We start from the raw sequence: 21,575 nt of genomic DNA, 5'->3' as shown, positions 1-21,575 counted from the left end.
TCTCTTTTTCCTGGTCTCCATGCCTGTTTTGTAAATAGAACATCATAGAATTTGGGGGCTAGAAGTGTTCTTAACAGAACACCTTATCCAACTCCTCATTTTATAGATGGGGTATTTGAGACCCAGAGAGGGCAGAGTCTTGCCCCAGGTCACACAGCTGTTCCATGGGAGCTAATAGGAGACACAATCCCATGACTCCTAGTGAGTGCCCTTCCTACGGTGCAGTTCTGTCCTGCTGTAAAAGCTGCGTTGTAGGGCGATGCCCATCCCAGACTCCTTCTTAGATGAAGCCATCGTGGTGTCATCACAGGACTCTCCCTGGCCAAAACTGACTGGACTGGGAGTGGTCATCTGAACTCTGAGCTGGGCCAGTCAGATTTTCTCTTGAAATAGAGTTGTTGCTGAGGGTCACAGATGCTATTGAGCCCTGGGGCTCAGAGGCCAAGCAGAGTCCAGTGTTGGGGGCTGGGGTGGCAATTTGTGTGCCATGCATGCTGAGGAGCAGGTAGATAAAGAGGGCCTGCGGAGAGAGACGGACCGGAGATGGGAGACGGTGCGATGCGAGAGAGAGGGAGAGGGAGAGGGAGGCCCTTAGAGGGCGAAAGAGATTGCAATAAACATCAGACAGAGACAGAGACACACATACAGATGGAGAGAGACAGAGAGATAAACACAGAGAGACACAGAGGGAGAGACTGGAATAGAGATGTGTGCGTGTGCGTGTGTGCGTGTGCGTGTGTGTGTGTGTGTGTGAGAGAGAGAGAGGGAGGGAGGGAGGGAGAGAGATATTAACTTAGAGAGACAGAGACAATGAAAGAGAAAAAGTCAAAGAGACAAAGACAGAGGCCCTGGCACTCGGTATTTTTCTGTTTTTTTCCCAAGGTCCAGCTGCCCCCCTGCCCTTGCTTGCCTTCCGTGAGATGCCCTGGAATCTCTCTCCAACCACCTTTACACTTGAGCGAGCTTCAGTGGGTTTCTGCCTCTGGCCATGATGCAATTCCCAACCAACCGGGCCCTGGAGGGGTTACTGGGGAGGGGTGGGGCTCACAGGAAGCAAAGGCTACATTCTGCTCATCAGACCAGCTGTCATTTCTCCTTACCTCCAGGACCTGGGCATGACTCTACTCCTCAGCAGATGCAGCAGAGCCACCGGCTCCCATGGTGGGCTGGTCTCCCGTCAGCAGCAGTCTTCCTGGGAGCAGACTCCCTGCCTGTCCACAGCTGAGTTAACGAGGCCCACGCTGTGCTCATTGTCACCTCCAGGCCCATGTTCACTTGGCGTCCTTCCCTTCCCAGGACTGTCCTCTCAGCCCAGGCCACGCCCCACTCACCTTTCCACTCCTCCAGGAAGCCTTCCTAACAGCCCATCTTGTGGCACACACGAATGCTTCCTTTTCTAAATGTTCACTGTACCTCTTCTCTCTCTTTTGTTCTTTAGTGCATATCGCTCCAAAATTATGTCACATAAAGGGCTGTTACGCTAAGTTATAAGCCCATCAAACTTACCACGTGAGTGGAAAAGGAAATCATTGAATTTGTATGTTTGGGACAATAAGAGCTATTCATAATATAGAAGGTTATTTGGATGCTGTGAATCTTCTAGCACTTGTTACTGAGTAACTCATTTGATCCTCACGACTGTTTACAAAACAGGAACTGGGGGCACAGAAAAGTCACTTGTTAAAAGGTCATGTCTATAGTCAAGGACAGAGGGCAAAGGGGATTTCATGACAGATTCCTCCCCCTTCCCACTTGGCTAGCCGCCACCTAACAGTCCACCACTGGGATTTTGTCCTTTTGTTTTAAAGCTGTAATGCCTGTCAAATACAGATTTTTTTTTTTTTTTAACAGAGACAGAAAACATTTCCAGACCATCAAAAATTGCCTCCTTGAGAGACAGACATCTGAATAACCAGCACGCTCCTGTTTTCTGAGTGTGTCCTATGCAATGCTAGTTCCTTGGGATGTTAAGTAGGTTTTACTAAAAAAAAATTTTACAAAGACAGAGGCAATTCAGTGTGGGAAGCACCAGATTAAACTGCTGTCTTTGCAGCACGACTGCTCAGTGCCTTAGTGTGCTGCGGGGGGGGGGGGGGGGGGGGCACTGCAGGTCTGTAAGAAGGGGAGAAATGTGCTATATGCACTAAACAAATTTGACCGTGACCTCTGTTCTTACAGATCACCTCTCAAATTAAGCTTCCATGGACCCTTTTTGTAGAAATGCTGCCTGAACTCACTGGATAACCCAGTCACCACTGACCACAGTTTCTAGTTTTTTAATGCTTCCTGTGGACACATACCTGGCTGCCCTTCGTTTGCATTTGGTGGTGCTGCCTGCCAGGTGGCTTCTCAGGTAGACAAGGTTAACCCAAACTACTCGCATTCTTCTGCCTGGTTTCCCTGTCATCAATCAGGTTCCTTCACAGGGTCAGGACTGTGGAACAGCTGGCCCCTTCTGTTCTTGCCTGACCGCAGGCACTCACTCACTCTTTTAGAAAATGGTTTTAGCACCTCCAAGACCCTGGAGAGGTCCCTGAGGGGATCAGAGCCTGCTCCTGGCCTGGGCTCTGTTTGGGCGGATCAGATGGACACACAGGGAAGGGGGAGGGACACAGGATGGAGGGAGAGCTCACTTCCAGCTGGGGGGTGGGGTGGGGAAGCTGGGATTCTGGGAAGTTACCCAGGGAAGGTCCCCTCAGAGCTGGGCCTGGAAGGGCAACAAGAGGTAGAGTTTGTGGCCAAGAGCGGGCAGAACTCTTGGGGTATCTTGACAGGTACCTTGACCCCTCCCCCTCTCTGGCTGTGGAGAGTGGTAGAGCCCACAGTAGCTGCTAAGAAGGGGCTCCAGGAGGGTGGGACCACCAGGGTCCCCGGGTAGGAGGTGCCCTCCTGTGCTCTCCTCTTCCATGGCTAACTTGAGAAGGAGGAAGCTTCTGTGTCTGGGACTCCGGGGGCCAGGTTTGTCTTGTTTTCACTGTACCCCCAACACCAGCAGAGGGACCCTCAGACCTTGCTGGGTGAATGGACGCGCACCCTTTCTCCAGTCTTTTTCTCCCTGTGGTGCTTTCTGTTTGTCCAGGGACTTGTTCTGGCACCAGGCCATGAATCTACTGAGGAGCGAGCCCCTCCAGAAACTCGCTCATTTTCATGAAGACCTGAAGGTTCACAAGGCGTTTACACAGGATCAAGTGTGTTGGAGCGTCAGAGTCGACTGGGCATCAGGAGGGTGTCCGGGTAGCCAGGATGGCAGCAGGTCAGGACTGTGGCCATGAGCCAGCCCATCAGCAGAGGGGCCTTCTACGTAAATATTTCTGAGTAACTTTGTAAATAATATATCAGTCGTGGACAGCAGTCCCGCCTTATCCTCAGTTTCGCTTTCAGCAGTTTCCGTTACCCATGGTCAACTGAGCTCCAAAAATATTAAAAGGAAAATTCCAGAAGTAAATAACTCATAGGTTTTAAATTGCACGCTGTTCTGAGCAGTGTGGTGAAATCTTGTGTTGTCCCGCTTCGCCCCACCCAGGACATGAAACATCCCTCTGTCTAGCTATACTGTCCATTAGTCACTCAGTAGCCAACTTCGTTATCAGATCACTTGTTGAGGTATCACGGTGCTTGTGTTCAAGTCACCCTTATTTTACTTACTAATGGCTGGAGCAGTGATGCTAGCAATTCGAATATGCCAAAGTGAAGCTGTAAAATGCTTCATTTAAGGGAAGAGGGGAAAGTTCTCAACTTATTAAGAAAAGAGGAAATTGTATGCTGAGGTTGCTAAGACCTGTGGTAAGAATGAATCTTCTATCTGTGCGATGGTAAAGAAGGAAAAAGAAATTCATGCTAGTTTTGCTGTGCACCTCAAATTGCGAAAGTTATGACCACAGTGCATGATAAGTGCTTAGCTAAAATGGAAAAGTCACTAAATCTGTCCAATAAGATATTTTGAAAGAGTGAGGCCACATTGACATAACTTTTATTACAGTATATTGTGATAATAATTGTATTTTATTATTAGTTATTGTTGTTAATCTCTTACTGTGCCTAATTTATAAGTTAAACTTTATCATAGGTATGTATGTATAGGAAAAAACAGTATATACAGGGTTCGGTACTATCCGTGGTTTCAGGCATCCACGGGGGGTCTTGGAATGGACCCCACGGGGATAAGGAGGGACCCCTGTATCAGAAAGCACACAGATTCTGGAATCCAGCTTGCTTCAAGTCCCAGGCCACTATGGCCAGGGTGAACCTGTTTATCCAGCCTTTAACTCCTTCTACGTAGAATGAGGAGATTGTCTTTCTAAAAAGATGATTGTACTGAGTGAGACCAGGCTTGTCCAAGTCCTGTGCTAGTTAACCAGCTGCTGTCACCCAAGGAAAATGACCACCCTAAGGCCTTTCTGGACCCTGGGCCCTGTGACCACAGGTCCTCATGGGGTTTTAGTTCCACATTCTTTTTATGTTGCTCTGAAACCTGCTTCCCTGTAACACTGTCCCCTCTTCACACCGGGTTTTAATATTTCCCCCTGAGCCTTTCTCTGCGGGATGACAGCTTCTCAAATAACCTCAAGTGCGTCATGTCAGCAACTTGAGGCTTGGTTCCCACATCTGTAAGATGGCCATATTGTCAGAGCTTTCAGGGATTAGTCAAGGAATGTGTATATAAGTGTACGATGCACATGGACACAATATGTATAATACAGGTACCTGCATTTCCGAGCACAGGGCCTGGCTCATGTGCTCATTAATTGAATGGGTGGCGTTTCGGATCCCATTGCCCTGGTCCACACCAAATTGATAAAATTCCTCACCAGGGGGATTAGAGGAGGCTTCCTGGAGCAGGTGGGACTTGAGCTGGGCTTTGAAGGACCGGAGAATTTCCAAAAATATGCAAGAGTGGGCATGAGATTGGATGGGGTGGAGGGAGGTTTGGAATAGAGAAAAACAAGCGGAAAGTTTTGAGGTTTGCTCAGAGGACAGAGAGGAGGCCTGAGTTGTTGGTTTGTTGAGAGAACTAGAGGGAGATAAACCTGAAAGAACAGGGTATAGCCCTGGGATCATAAAAGGTAGAACTGGAGGAGGCCTGGAGGTCACCTGGCCCAGTGTCTTACCTGCTGTGGGAATACAAACAGGTGACTTGGTAGTAAGAAGAGAGCCTGGTCTGAGGCTCAGCTCTGCTGTGGGTTCTCGGATAAATTACATATCTACATCTCTGATCTGGATTTCTCCTCTTTGTGATGGAAATATCAATACTAATCCTTGCCCTGCCTACTCTGTAATTGTTAGGAGGATTTCGTGAGCCTTGGGCTAAGGATTTACTAAGAGATGCTGGGCAAGTGGCGCTCATCTCCTCTGTGGGCCTTGATTTTACTGTTTGCAAAATGAAGACCCTGTCTGCCTCCAGGGTGCCGGAAGGCTGTGAGTCCAGCCAGGAGATCAGCACCCCAGAGGGGAGAGGAAGGTGACCTGGGAGGGCGTGGGGGAGTGGAGGGGCTGCTGCTCTAGAAATAACCTGGGTTCTTCCCCTTTTTCCCACCCTCTTCTCAGAAAGGACCAGCCTATTTTGGTGGCTGCTGTGGGTCCCAAAGCTGGAATTCTGTCTCCTCCCCGTGGCATGGGTTACATCGCTTGCAGGTGACAAGCTCTGTGAGGGTTGAGAATCAGGCTCATCTGCCCTGCACACCTAGCCCCTGGGCATCCTGGCCCTTCCCGGAAGGAGGGGCTGGGGAGCCGTGCCTTTTCCTCCTCTCCCCCATCACCTCTCCATACCCTGCTGTTCTGACCACCCCTACTTCTTCTGTTAGCACTGGCACAACAGTTTCCAGAGTGCATCCTCCCCGCCCCCCCACTGTGAGGCACACCGGCCAGGACTCTTGGCCACATTTCATGGGCAGGGACACAGAAACTGAGCAAAGCCAAAGGACATGCCCTTCTGGTAGAACTAGAACTCCTACCTTGGTGCTCTTTGCACTGTGCTGGTGACTCTAAAAGTTTGAGTATAAGAATCACATGGGGGCTTTCCTGGTGGCGTAGTGGTTGAGAGTCCACCTGCCGATGCAGGGGACACGGGTTTGTGCCCCGGTCTGGGAAGATCCCATGTGCCACGGAGCGGCTGGGCCCGTGAGCCATGGCCGCTGAGCCTGCGCGTCCGGAGCCTGTGCTCCGCAACGGGAGAGGCCACAACAGTGAGAGGCCCGCATACCTCAAAAAAAAAAAAAAAAAAAGAAAAAAAAAGAATCACATGGGACTTAGCTAAAATGCAGACTCCTAGACCATCATCCCTGGAGAGCAGATCTGGAGCAACTTCAGTGGTGCCTGAGCATCTGTATTTTTTTTTTTTTAAATTAAAGTAGAGTTGATTTACAATGTTGTGTTAATTACTGTTGTATAACAAAGTGATTCAGTTATACATACATATATGTTCTTTTTTTAAATATTCTTTTCCATTACGGTTTATCATAGGATATTGAACATAGTTCTCTGTTCCATACAGTAGGACCTTGCTGCTTATCCATTCCATATAAAAGCCTACATCTGCTAACTCCAACCTCCCACTCCATCCCTCCCCCAAGCCGCTCCCCCTTGGCAAGCACCAGTCTGTTCTCTATGTCCGTGATTCTGTTTCTCTTTCACAGATAGGTTCATTTGTATCATATTTTAGATTCCACATTTAAGGATGTCTTGTGGTATTTGTCTTTCTCCTTCTGACTTACTTCACTTAGTATGATCATCTCTAGTTTCATCCATGTTGCGGCAAATGGCATTATTTCATTCTTTTTTATGGCTGAGTGTAAGTACTCCATTGTGTATATGTGCCACATCTTCTTTATCCATTCATCTGTTGATGGACATTTAGGTTTTTTCCATGTCTTGACTATTGTGAATAGTGCTGTTATGAACATAGGGGTGCACGTATCTTTTTGAATTATAGCTTTGTCTGGATATATGCTCAGGAGTGGGATCACTGGATCATATGGTAGTTCTATTTTTAGTTTTCTGAGGAACCTCCACACTGTTTTCTACAGTGACTGCACCAACTTACATTCCCACCAACAGTGTGGCAGGGTTCCTTTTTCTCACACCCTCTCCAGCATTTGTTATTTGTAGACTTTTTAATGATGGCCATTCTGACTGGTGTGAGGTGGTACCTCACTGTAGTTTTGATTTGCATTTCTCTAATAATTAGCACAGCATCTTTATTTTTGACAAGCACTCAGGGATGATGGTACACCCCAGAACTTGACCCCTGCACTGTACCTCACCTTCTAAACCCTAGAGGTGCAGTGTGGTGAGAGGAGAGGTCCAGAGGGAAAAACCCTTTATTGAGTTCTCACCGTGTCAGGTACTTTGCATGTATTATCCCCCTAGAAGGAGACCTTGTTATTCCCATTTCACAGATGAGAAAATTTAGGCGTGGGGAGGTTAAATAGTTTACCCAAAGTCTGACAGCTGATAAATAGAAAATCCAGGCTTTGGACTTGAGTCTTATAGCTCCAGAGCTCAAATCTCTTCCACCCACAACTTTCCAATGGAATTAGCTGCATGCTGCCCCACCCCATTTCTAGTGTTCCCACTCCGTCTTTTCCAGCTGGGATTAAAGATACCCAGCCAGTGGGAAAGGTGTCTTTTCCTGCAAACCTCCAGCAGGTGGCAGTGCTGGACTGAGTATGTGGGTAAGGGGCTGGAGAAGCTAATTGGAGGACTATCCTCGATTGTTTTCTTCAAATGGTTTTGCAGCCTCTTTCCCTCCCACATTCTAGGCTATCCGGTTTCAATTTGCTGAGCTGGTGCTGTTTGTTACCTCAGGTCTGATCTTCGTGGCTGGGCTGCCCCAGGAATTCCGAATCTCCCCGAGCCGGTGGAAGAAACCAAGCTGCAGCTGTGGTTTACATTTGCCCAGTATACGTTTGGCGCCCTTTCTATGCATTACCTTGTTTAATACTCGCTACCCCCCAAACCCTCTCGAGTTAGGTGCTATCACGTCACCCATTTGTTCAGAGGAGGAAACTGGAGCTCCGAGAAGCTAAGCCACCTGGTGGAGGTAAAGATGCTGGTTCAGTGACAGAGCCAGGCTTGGACCTGCAAGTTTCTGTCTTCAGAGCTGTGCCCATAATCATTACGCTCTCATTTGTACTGATGGGGAAACTGACCTGTGGAGACGGAAGAGACCTGTTCCTGGGAATTAGTGGCAGTGCTGGCACGAGAGTCCGAGCCATCTCATAATTCTGGGCCTCCTCTTACTCTTGTGCTCCCACAGCTGTGGGTGAGGGCCTGGACAGCGGGGACTCCCCACCCCTACCCTCTTCAGGCACAGGATGCTTGGCTGGTGCTGTGTTCAGAGCCGGGCTGGGGTGGCCGGGAGCATGGCATTGTGGGGCAGCGACTTTGTCAGTCCTGTCACCATGTGTCCCCAGCTCCTAGCATGGTCTGGCATACAGTCGGTGCTCAATTAATATTTATGGAGGGAATGGACATTCTCCCTCTTTGTCTTCTCAGGCCCTCTTCCCTGGCTGCTCAGCTCTCAGCCCACAGGTGTTCCTCCTCCACGGGGTCCTCTAGCCCTGCAGGGGGTGTGCATTTTGTTTCTTAGCACAGACTGTCTCCTTGTTCTTCAGCTTTCCAGATCAGTCCTTTTATCTGTCCTGCCTCCACTCCAGATGGAAAGACCCTAGGGAACAGTCTCTCATATTCCTGTGTGTATGCTTCGCAGTGTCTAGCCTAAGGTTGAATATAAAATTAGCTGTATATGAAAACAACAGTCTCTGTTTTATCCAAGCAGTGCATATTCACTGTTGCCAAAGAGAAAATAAGCCAAAGGAAGAAAATTAAAATCACCCGCACGATAACAGAGTCCTTCTTTTCAATGGTATTTTAGTGGAACTGTTTTTCTCTTTCTCTTTTTATTACGCAAGAAATACATATTTATTGTACAAACACAAAAAATACAGATAAGCAGAAACAAATATTTTAATTCACTTGAAATACCACTTCATAAGCTTGTCAACAATTCTATTAACAATCATAATGGCAATAACCACCTCTATATGCTGAGGGTCTGCTGTGTACTAGCCACTTCATATAATTTTTAAGAACTTTATTGAGGTATGATTTATATAAAATCATAAAATCCACCCATTTTAATTAATGAGTCATTTTAATGAAGAGACTTTTAAGTAAATTTGCAGAGTTGTGCAGCCATCAGCATAGTCCAGTTTTAGAATACTTTCATTGCCCCAATAAAATCCCTCAGGCCCCGTTACACTTAATCCCCATTGCCAACCCTCAGCCCCAGGCAACCACTAATCTATTTGCTGGTTCCATAGTTTTGCCTTTTCTGGACATTTCATATAAATGGAACAATGCACTGGGTGGTCTTTTGTGTTTCATCCATATATGGATGATGTTAGATGCAGCCTTTCATTTACAGATGAGGAAACTGAGGTCTGGAGAGGGTAAGTGACTTGTTGGAAGTCACCACTGGAGGAGAGAGTGGAGTAGCCAGGACTCAGCTGAGGTCTGTCTGGCCCACCATCTTCCAACACCTTGTCATTGGGACATGACTTTTCACGTTCTAGCCTGTGCAACTGCATGTTCATATATATTTATTTCTCCCAAAGGGTTGATCTCTATGTATTGTTTTGCCACTTTCTTTTTCACCTAATAATAGGTTGTGAGCATGTTTCCATGTGAATAAGCATACATTTACAAGTGCCCCAGTAGATTCTTGACAAGTACGGGGCAGCGTTAAGGCTTTGGAGCCTCCAGTGGCTGGGGTTCAATACCAATTCTGCCACTTCTTAGCCATATGACTTTGGGAAAGTTACTTAAAAGATTTGTGCCTCAGTTTCCTAGTTTGTAAAAGGAGATAGTAGTGTCGGCTGACTTCATCCAGCTGCCATGAGGACTGAATGAGCTAATACGGCCCACGTGGTACCAGGCACGGCTCAGTCCCTGCCAGCGTGTTTGCTGCAGTTTTTGAACTAATGAATGAACCCCTGCTTTTGCACATCGATTTCAGCCTGGAAGCTGGCGTTGGGAATGGGGTATCTCCTCACTCCACTGACCAGCCAGAGAAAGTCACGCTGCCTCCTCCACAGCTGGAATCTCGGCTGTCTCTCTGTGGATTAGTGGAGGAATGGCCTGAAGAGGTTGGGAAATGGACAAACTAATTCCAGCTGGAAATCCCTTCCTGGGGAGTTTAGGAACTGAGCTCCAGAGCTGGGAAAAGTGTTGGGATCTGCTCCAAATTATGAGGGAGACAGACCCCAGGGCTCATGGGGTTGGGAAGGGGTCAGCTCCCTGCCCTGGCCCACTTGAGTCCAGGCAGTACCTTCCTGAGGCTTCTGCTTGCTGGTATGCAGGAGCCAGAATACTGTTCTAGCACCATCCGTCAGCCTGCAATTAGTGAAACAGAGGCACACATGCTGGTTTGCAGATTGTGGATGGGAGGGCAGGATGTGGTAGGAAACAGCTCACCAACTTGAGATGTGGGGATGGCATTTGTCTCTGTTCCCCGGTAATTTGGCACCGACGCTGCTGGGCCCTCATATGGGGTTGGCAGCCTTGGAAAAACCCTGTAGGGCCCTTTCCTTCAGTTGGGTTAGAGGTGAGGTCACCAGCTTTGCCCTCTGGGCAGTAGGGTCAGCGAGGCCAGAGCAGGACACCAGGTATACCCTGGGGGTGGGGCATGGAGCTGAGGACAGTGGCCAGAGGAGGTGAGGAACCAGGAGATTGGCAAGGGGCCTGAGCCCCGGCGAAAGCTCGGGCTGCAGTGGTGGAGCTCAACCCCAGGGACTCAGAGGAGAACCTGCTGGTGCCTGCGGCAGCGCATGAAATGGACAGAAACAATCTAAAGAGTTCCCATGGAAATCCAGGTTTCTGAATCTTCTTGGAAAACTAGAAATTCAGCAGCACAGCCTACATTTCTGCAAGGCAGCACCCCCGACTGAGGCTGTGTGCTGGCTGCCCCTTTTGGACAAGGTATCCACTCTCCGGTCTGCTACCATCCCCATTATTCCCCATCTTCGTCCAGCCCAGAAGCCCAGTGCCATAGCCATTCATCCACCTGCACTGGACCAGTTTCATCTTTTTGAGTTGGTGACCTTTGGCCTGAGGATGCTGTGCTGAGGACCTGGATCCCAACTTAGGGAGGTCAGGGGGCTCTGGAGGCGATGACTCCAAGCTGAGACCTGAAGATCCAGCCTGTCCTAAGGTGAGTGCTCCAGGCAGAAGGTACAGCAAGTGCAAAGGCTCTGAGGCAGGAAAAGTCTTTCTGTGCTCTTGGAACTCCTGAAGTGGAGTGCTCAAGACAGACTACATGGGCTTCCCTGGTGGTGCAGTGGTTGAGAGTCCGCCTGCCAATGCAGGGGACACGGGTTCGTGCCCCGGTCCGGGAAGATCCCACATGCCGTGGAGTGGCTGGGCCCGTGGGCCATGGCTGCTGAGCCTGCGCATCCGGAGCCTATGCTCTGCAGCGGGAGAGGCCACAACAGTGAGAGGCCCGCATACCGCAAAAAAAAAATAATAATAAAAATAAGACAGACTACACATCAGGAGGAGAAGAGAGAACCTCCTGGAACAAGTTAGAAAGCTGTCCCAGCTGGGATAAGATAGGGCAAACAAGAAGAGCCCACTGTGGATGCTACAAGAGGATAGAGCTGTCAGAGGCTGAATGGGATGGGTGGCCAAAGGGCTCCTAAAATGTCTCTGCCCTGAGGCTGACCTGGTTCTCAGGGATGGGTGAAAATTGCTGGGTTCTGCCCACACCTATTTCTGACCATCAGAGGAATTTCTGCCCTTCCCTCTCACTGGGGCTTTCAGTAAGCCATCCCCACTCAGTGGAATCTGAGCCTCCCTTACCAGTCCTGGTCTCATTGGTGGGATCCGACGTCAAGGCCAGAGCTGGGCTGCCCCCCAGCCCTGAGTCTGGGAGGGCAGCTCCTGCACAGCCAAGCCTTCTGCAGCCTGACAGGCCCCAGGAGCCCGCCCACCTAGTGTGCGAGTGGATTCAGGGCATGGGGTCTGGCGAGTAGGGGGAAGCAGAGTCAGGGTGCACTGGAGCTGCCCTTTGGGGTCCCTTTTGGACTCTCTAAATGGGAGGGGAGAAGGCAACTCAGCTGACCTCTGTGTCTATGTGGCTTTTTCCCCTGGGCCCCAAAGAGGCAGCTAGACCCAGTCCTGCTGGGCAAGGAGCAGGGTCCTGAGCCTGCAGGGGTTGGGGATGGGGCGTGCTGCGGGAGGACTTGCCCTCCCTTGGGACTGTTCTGAGTTTTGGGTACTTCCTGGGATCTCAGGGAACACAGAGGCCCTTTTTATCCCCTGTTTTAAATATAACTTAATTTTCTCTAATTATGAAAGAAAGGCATGTTTATTACAGAAAATATGGACAAGAACAGAGAAAAATTACTACCAAGGTTAGACTAAGACCCTTTTAGTCCATATGTTTCTGCAGGGTGCACTCACGGGTGTGACATGGGCTGTGCGAGCTGTGGACGGTGAGGGGCACTTTCGAGTTGGACAACCTGGGTTCAAAACCTGGTTCTGACACTTGGTAGTTGCATGGGCTTCAGGGAGCTGCTTGATTTCCTTGTGCCTCAGTTTCCTGATCTGTGAAATGGGGAAAATGGCATCACCTTCCTCATGGGATGATGCAGGTCACACCATTTTATGACTTGTTTTTTTCACTTTGCAACTATAGTCAATATGGATTTTATTCCATAAATCTAGGCATGTAAGAAGAGGCAGATTAGCTCTTTAAGGCAAATCTTTTCTCCTTCTGCCTATCCACCCTGCCCCACTGGTGGGCTCCCCATGTCCGTACCTTGGGTCTCCCTAGAACTGGCCTGGAAATCGTGAGTCTTGTCCCAGGTCCTTTGCATGTGCTGGACTGTGGGCTCATTGCCAGATGTTCCTTGATGGTGGGCCTGCTGCAGTTTCTGTGCTTGGTTTGCCAAGGGGACCTTGGTCAAGACGAGGCAGGGCTGGGGCTGGAACTGGGGGAGAGCCCCCTGGGGCAGGCTGCCGCCACGCCTCTGGGGCCACCATCTGCCTGTGGTGCAGTCAGGGGATGGGAGACAGGGAAAGGGAGGAGGGGCAGAGATCCCGCACACCTTTCTCGCCCTCTCTCCTCTCACCTCTTTCTCTCCCTATCAACAGCTTCTCCCTTTCCCCTGCAGATTGCCCCAGTGACTCTAGAATTTAGAACGAAAACCCGGAAGGGAGTCTGCGTTGCATCACCAATCTCCCCTGAGGCCAGTGAGCAGCACAGCCTTGGCCTGTGTGGGCGAGGAAGATATGTAGGGAGAACAAGCTACAATAGTTCCTCTTCTTCCTGATTTTTCTTCAGAGTGGCAGTGAGCACCAGTGAATATCTCAATTTATTATTCTACTGTGACTGTTTTCTAAATGTAATTAAGAATTCTTTTGTACAAGGTAACCTTTATTAGCTTCAAGATATTCCAATATGTAGGTATTTCCAGTTTCCCCAGTGCTTTCCTATTACATGTAACTAGAATGAACATTCTTATACCTAAAATGCAGATGGATCTCTGATGTTTTCTCATAATTCCTGGCAGTAGGATTACTGGGTCAAAGAGCTATCTTAAAAAAATTATTTTATTTATTTATTTTAAAAAATTGTGGTTAGAACAGATAACATGAGACCTACCCTCTTAACAAATTTTTAAGTGTACATACAGTATAGTAAACTATAGGTACAGGTTGTACAGCAGATCTCTAGAAGCTACTCATCTTGCATAACCGAAACTTTTTTTTTTTAAACTGCTGTGGAGATAAGCAATCTATGGGAGCATAACCAAAGCTTTACACTTGCTGGACAGCACCCACTATGCCCTTCTCCCTTCAGCCCCTCATCTGGCTTGTTTTTAGGTATTTGGTGTTTTGTTTTTTTTTGTCCTCCAGACAGTTGTGTGAATTCCAGGTCAGCCAGCAATACACAAGAGTCCTAAGTTCTTCTCAGGTATCAGAGGGGACTTTTTGCCTAGCTCCAGGGACTTCACAGGCTTGACTCTTGGGATGCAGTGGCTTCTTTCTTTGAGGTGTCCTGAAAGCTTCATGGAGCCCAGCAGTGAAATCCCCCTGGTCAATAGCACCGTCCCTGGCTGTCTTCCCCCACAATAGCACCTGGAGCTCACCTCACCTGGGCCTAGTGATGGGGAAGAGAACACATTAGGTCCTTAGGAAGCAGATGCTGTTGGCATAACCCTGGGGTGGCCCCTGGTGAGGGAGAAGCTCTTGAAGGATGCACACGTCTGCTTCATGGCAGGGAAAGGGCACAGTTAGGCTGATGGCCTGCTGGAGTTCTGATGGCCAGTTTGGGACATTGTGGGGAGGGAAGGCTCCCTGAACAACAAATGCTCATTCCTTCATTCTTAGAATTGAGTAGCTTTGTAGCTGAAACTCGGCCTCTGTACATCGGTACTGAATTGAACCTCGGAGGCAGAGTTTTGGGTGAAGTAGAAAAGAATAGCTTTATTGTTTTGCCAGGCAAAGGGGACCACAGGGGGCTTAATGCCCTCAAAACTGTGTGTCCCGACCTGGAGGGGGTAGTGAGGAGTTTGATAGTAATGGCTCAAAGAGGGCGTGATCAGCTCATGGACATTCTTCTGATTGGTTGGTGGTGAGGTACATGGGAGTCAGCATCACCAACCTTCTGGTTCCAAAGGGTCTGGGGTTTACGGGCTTGTGGGAAGTATGCGGTTAACTTCTTCCACCTGGTGAGGGTTTCAGTAGCTGCAAAACAGCTCAAAGATATTGTTATGTGTATCCCTGGAGGGGGAACCAGGACCCTGCCCCAAGGCAGCACTATTGTTTCTGGATTGCTCCTCCCTTGTCTCCACATCTCCTCCCTTCCCTGATTAGCAACTGTTTGAACTTGCCCTTTGGAACTCAGGGAAGGTCATGGAGGCTGAATGAAGCCCATTTCCTACAAGCAAGAAACAGGGGACACGGAAAGGCTTTTGTGCGCAGGAGCCCCACAGGATCCTGCTTGGGTTTAACTTTTTTCCTTCTAACATTTTTTCTCTGTAGTTGCTTCCAGATGCCCATTTGCAAATGGAATGGGTCTATGATGGAATTTTCATTTGTCTGTGGCAAACTGAGAAAGAAAAAAAAAGAACTGGGAGTGAATTTTTAATGAGGCTAGGTTTATTTAATTTCAAGGACTGTCTTTTATTCGAGGCAATGACCTTCCTTTTGTTGTTAAAATGTTCTTTCTTTTATGAAATGATTATGAAAGTAAATGGTGGTTTCTTTTACTCTCCTCACTTTGCAATTTAAAAGGCTGGAAGTTCTATGTGGGGACTTTTTCCGTGCATGCCCCCCTCCCAACTTTTGTGTTTGTGAGTAGGTTTATCTAGTCGATTAAAATCTAGAGTCCACAGATAAGTTCTTTCAAGGGTGACCCTAGCCCATGGCTTTATTTCTCGTCATATTGGCTTTTATCAATAAACTCTTCATTCAGCAAATCTTAAGAGCCCACCACACTGTATGCCAGGCCTTGTCCCGGGAGCTATGGTGGTGGGCCTGGCTGCTGCGGGATGGGTCACACTTGGCTAAGCTTCTCAAGATCTTGACCCTCCTGTAGTAGGCTGAAAATTACCTTTCAAGAGATATCTGTGTCAAATCTCTGGAACTTGTAAATGGACCTCATTTTGCAGACACTGTGATTGAGTTAAGGATCTTGAGAGGGGGCATTTATCCTGGACTATCCAGTGGGCCCTCAATGCAATCACATATATCCTTATAAGAGAGAGGCAGAGGGAATTTTGAGACACACGCAGAAGAAGAGAAGGTGATGTGAGGATGGAGGCCGTGATGGAGTGATGTGGCCTCAAGCCAAGGAACGCCTGCAGCCACCAGGAGCTGGAAGAGAGAACAGATTCTCCCCTGGAGCCTCTGGCGGGAAGGTCAACAAAATCAGGTGACCCTTGCTCTTGGAGTTCTGGCCTCCAGAATTGCGAAAGAATTCCTGTTTTGTTTTGTTTTGTTTTGTTTTTTGCGGTACGCGGGCCTCTCACTGTTGTGGCCTCTCCCGTTGCGGCACACAGGCTCGGATGCGCAGGCTCAGCGGCCATGGCCCACGGGCCCAGCCACTCCATGGCACGTGGGATCTTCCCGGACCGGGGCACGAACCCGAGTCCCCTGCATCGGCAGGCGGACTCCCAACCACTGCGCCACCAGGGAAGCCCATTTTCCTGTTGTTTTCAGCCATCAAGTTTGTGATAATTTTTTTTTATAGCAGGAAACTAATATTCCTTCCACCAAGTCAAAGAGAGTGGCTAAGCCAGGGTGAGTTACTGGGCCTGGTTGTCCCAAAGGGGTCAGCATCTACTCTACTGCTTATTAATACAAATGCTGTATAACGAGTCTTGACTGGTCCAGCCTTGCTGGGAATCTTTCACCTAGGTCTGGACCTGCCCTTTGAGACCTGACTCCTACTCAGGGGCGGTGCTGGCTTTGTGGTGCTTAATTCCAACAGTGAGTGATCTGGAAGGGTACTCAGTGTCAGGTGTGAAATCCGCGCCAAACACAGGTGTGTGCAATAGCTATTTTATGTCTCTGAAACAAGTTGAACCTGCTGCAAGATTTCATGATTCTGGGTGGTGGGTAGTTCCATTTCACTCATCCCTGGGGCCCTCCCTTGTCCCTGGCGTGTGGGGAAATGCCCTGAGGTCTTGTGTACTGGGCGGTGGCTCGGACCTTGTGTCCACACACTCACAGCTGATACCTTCCTTCAAGTCTACAGGATCTTGAAGGGCTCTGCATCTTCCAGGCCAAGTTGGCCCCTGGGAGGCACACAGGGCACAGCCTCCCGAGGTGTGTCACAAGACATCCCCTTTGATTTCCTAGTACTTCCCAGCCCTGCAAGGGGCAGGGAGCACCCACAGACCACTTGATCCCCTCAGCCCTGGAGGACATTTTCTGTTGCTTCCTTTTCTGACTCTGTTTCTTAAACTCCCAAACTCACCTTTCTCTCTCCCTCTGAGTAACAATCCAGAGGAATCCCCCTGTTATCGACTGAATTGTGTCCCACCCTTAAATTCATAAGTTGAAGCCCTACTCCCCACCCCTCTCACATCAGTGACTGTATTTGGAGATAGGGCCTTTAAGAAGGTAATTAAGGTTGAATGAGGTCATTAGGGTGGGGGATTAATGGCTTTATTATAAGAAGAGAAAGAGACACCAGGGATTTGTGGGCCCAGAGAAGAGGCCAAGTGAGGACACAGGGAGAAGGCAGCTGGTTGCAAGCCTGGAAGTGAGGTCTCATCAGAAACCAGCCCTGAGGGCACCCTGATCTCCGACTTCCAGCCTCCAGAACTGTGAGAAAGTAAGTTTCTGTTGTTTAAGCCACCCAGTCTGTGATATTTTGTTATGGCAACCCTGGCAGACTAATGTACCACCTCAGTGAATTTAGGTTTTTCCAAAATAGAAGTCATTCTTCTGATGGCCTCCGAGCTCTGTTTGTCCAGAAACACCCAAGACCCTGAGGAAGGGTCCATCCTGTGAGGTGATGTTCAGAGACAGGGAAGCACCTGCATCTTACCTATATGACACCTAAAGCACTCATACACAGCGAATTCATTTTCCTGCCATTTTAGCCCTGGTTCTGTCTGCAAGCACATGACTATCCTGGGCTGACTGCGTGCTGACCAATGTGCTCCTTTCAGGACACAAGTGCTCAGAGCCTCCAGCTCCTCCCCATGGGGCTGTCCAAGTCCTGCTGTGACTGGGTAAGATAGGCACACATGAGGATCAAACCCTGAAGGCAAGGAGGGAGGAGGTATAGAATTTTTACATGTCAGTGTTTCCCAAAATACATTCCATAGGTTCATAGGTAGTAACTAAAGAAGTTCTGTGATATAAGATTAGGGAACTGTTGGGTTGAGTTAAACATATTTTGTTTTTTCTTTTACATTAGATTTTCACAGAATCTTTTTTTAATTTTTAGTGGAGTATAGTTGATTTACAATGTTGTTAGTTTCAGGTGTACAGCAAAGTGAATTAGTTATACATATATCCACTCTTTTTTTTTTTTTTAGATTCTTTTCCCATATAAGCCATTACAGAGTATTGAGTGAGTTCCCTGTGCTAAACAGCAGGTTCTGATAAGTTATCTATTTCATATATAGTAGTCACAGAATCTTTAATGTGCTGATATCCACTCTGAATCTCTAAAGGGGAATTCATAGACAGCATTTCCCAAACCTAGGGGACCATGTAGCTGTCTTTTCACTGAGCATCTTGTAGATTCAGTGTTTGGTGGACCCCATTTTGGCAACTGCTGATATTCAATGGAGAATTATGAAGTGTGAGACCAGGAAAAGACGCTTGGGATTAGCTAGTCTGAAGCCCTTGGATTTAAATTTGGGGAAATTGAGGCACAGGGAGGTGAAGGGACTTGCCAGCATGATCCACTTGTTACTGGAAGAGCCGGGGCTAGAACCCAGGTCTCCTGATTCCCAGCGTGGCATTCTTTTTTTAAAATTAATTAATTAATTAATTATTTTTGGCTGTCTTGGGTCTTTGTTGCTGCACGTGGGCTTTCTATAGTTGTAGCGAGCGGGGGCTACTCTTCGTTGCGGTGTGTGGGCTTCTCATTGAGGTGGCTTCTCGTTGCAGAGCACGAGTTCTAGGCACACGGGCTTCAGTAGTTGTGGCACACAGGCTCAGTAGTTGTGGCTTGTGGGCTCTAGAGCGCAGGCTCAGTAGTTGCGGCACAGGGACTTAGTTGCTCCGCGGCATGTGGGATCTTCTGGGACCAGGGCTCAAACCCGTGTCCCCTGCATTGGCAGGCAGATTCTTAACCTCTGCGCCACCAGGGAAGTCCCCAGTGTGGCACTCTTATTTCCACACCCCTGCTGCCTCCTGTGCTGATTAACATGGGAGGCACCCTGCTGGAAACTGCTGGCTCCAGGGAGACACAGGCAGGCATCCAGCCTTGACCTGACTCCTACTCAGGGGCAGTGCTGGCTTTGTGGTGCTTAATTCCAACCATGCGTGTTCTGGAAGGGTACTCACTGCATCTTGCCTAATTTTTTTTTTCTTTTTTTTCTTTTTTTTTTTTTGTGGTACACGGGCCTCTCACTGTTGTGGCCTCTCCCGTTGCGGAGCACCGGCTCCGGACGTGCAGGCCCAGCGGCCATGGCTCATGGACCCAGCCACTCCGCGGTATGTGGGATCTTCCTGGACCGGGGCACAAACCCGTGTCCCCTACATCAGCAGGTGGACTCTCAACCACTGCGCCACCAGGGAAGCCCTGCCTAATTTTTTTTTAAAGGAAGAAATCATTTTGCATTTGACAAATCAAATCCAAATCTATTTTATCCAGCACATTTCCTGGTAAGATTGAAGGCCTCAGGGAAATTTAATCCCGTGTTTCGGATTCATCTTCATTTGAACTCATCTATTTTCATTCTCTATGTTGTTTCCCTGGCCCCAGCCCTCTGAGCTTTCTTCTAATCTCTCTTCCCTCAGGAACAAGGCATTCTATTTGGAGAGATGGAAAGATTCCCTACCCCCAAATGTCATGCCCCACCCCTGAAACCTGGACAATTTTAAGAACCTTTCAAAATGGAGACAGTACATCAGAGGGCTACAGAGAATCAAAAGTGTTTGGGTCAAGAGAATGGAAATGATTAATGGCCCCCCAAATCAGGCCTGGCAAGACAGGATGGTTCAGCCTAAAAGATGGTCAAGGGGTGATTTAACAATCTTAGCGGAAGAGCAATTAAAGTCTGGGTACCAGTTCCTCCAAAAACAGAAGAGGCAGGGAGGGCCTGAAGCTGCAGCTTGAAGGAATTCGGTTAGACAGATGGGAGGATTACTTGACTGAGATGGTCTTTCACACATTAGAGTGGATACGGGGGATTTACAGAGAGGCCCACTGGGTACTGGAAAGATCACAGGCTTTGAAGGCTGATTCTATGTCTGGTCATGCAACTTGTGAGATATGCAAACCTGGGTAAGATGTTGACCTTGAGACCCTGTGTCTGTACCTGGAAAAGCAGAAGTGATATATCTACCTCACAGCATTGTCAGGAAATAGGATAAATAATATATGCCACCACCTTGTTTTTTTCTTTTGAAGTGGAAAATAGTTTATTTTATTTTATTTATTTTTTATACAGCAGGTTCTTATTAGTTATCCATTTTATACATATTAGTGTATATATGTCAATCCCAATCTCCCAATTCATCACCCCCCACCCCGCTCACCTCTTTCCCCCCTTGGTGTCCATACGTTTGTTCTCTACCTCTGTGTCTCTATTTCTGCCCTGCAAACCGGTTCATCTGTACCATTTTTCTAGGTTCCACATATATGTGTTAATATACAATATTTGATTTTCTCTTTCTGACTTACTTCACTCTGTATGACAGTCTCTAGATCCATCCACGTCTCTACAAATGACCCAATTTTGTTCCTTTTTATGGCTGAGTAATATTACACTGTATATATGTACCACATCTTCTTTATCCATTTGTCTGTCGATGGACATTTAGGTTGCTTCCATGTCCTGGCTATTGTAAATACTGCTGCAGTAAACATTGGGGTGCATGTGTCTTTTTGAATTATGGTTTTCTCTGGGTATATGCCCAGTAATGAGATTGCTGGGTCATATGGTAATTCTATTTTTAGTTTTTTAAGGAACCTCCATACTGTTCTCCATAGTGGCTGTATCAGTTTACATTCCCACCAACAGTGCAAGAGGGTTCCCTTTCTCCACACCCTCTCCAGCATTTGTTGTTTGTAGATTTTCTGCTGATGCCCATTCTAACTGGTGTGAGGTGATACCTCATTGTAGTTTTGATTTGCATTTCTCTAATAATTAGTGATGTTGAGCAGCTTTTCATGTGCCTCTTGGCCATCTGTATATGTCTTCTTTGGAGAAATGTCTATTTAGGTCTTCTGCCCATTTTTGGATTGGGTTGTATGTTTTTTTAATATTGAGTTTATGCCACATTCTTGGCCCATGTGAGGCAAATTTGTGGTGCTTAATATGATGATGGTCCTGATGAATATGATGAGTGATCAGTGAGCACTGGTTCTCATTCCCCTACCCTTACAGTCTCACTGGGGGTGAAACCTTATGCTTATAAATTATCCAATAACCAAGGAAAGGGCAATAGCTACCTGGGGTGCTTGAAAGAGCTTGCTTTCTTGGCATGGAAACTACTTTTGTCCCTCCTGAGGGAAGATAGGGTCTCACTGATACTGAGATTATTTCAAGGATCAAGGAGAGCCTGATATCTAGAAACATTTTCTCACATGGAATCATTACATGCACAGATTATTTGGGTAAATTCTTCCTGAATGGTGATGTGGGGCTGTAGTACAAAAAGACTTGAATACAGTTAAAATTAAGTTTTTCAGGTCAGGGAAGACCCTAGCTTTGGTGGAGTAAGTCATAGTTAGCTGAGGGTCCCCCACTAGGAGATTTGAGGCACATCTGAGACATGCTGCATTGGTTTTTGTTTTGCATGATCACTTTGCTTTGAACATTTCAGATTTGTTTTAGCAAATACCCAGAAATTTTCAGTGGGTGTCAGTGTGTGGAGTC

Source organism: Stenella coeruleoalba (assembly GCF_951394435.1).
Source record: "Stenella coeruleoalba genome assembly, chromosome: 3".
NCBI lineage: Eukaryota > Metazoa > Chordata > Mammalia > Artiodactyla > Delphinidae > Stenella > Stenella coeruleoalba.
This window is presented reverse-complemented; position numbering follows the sequence as displayed.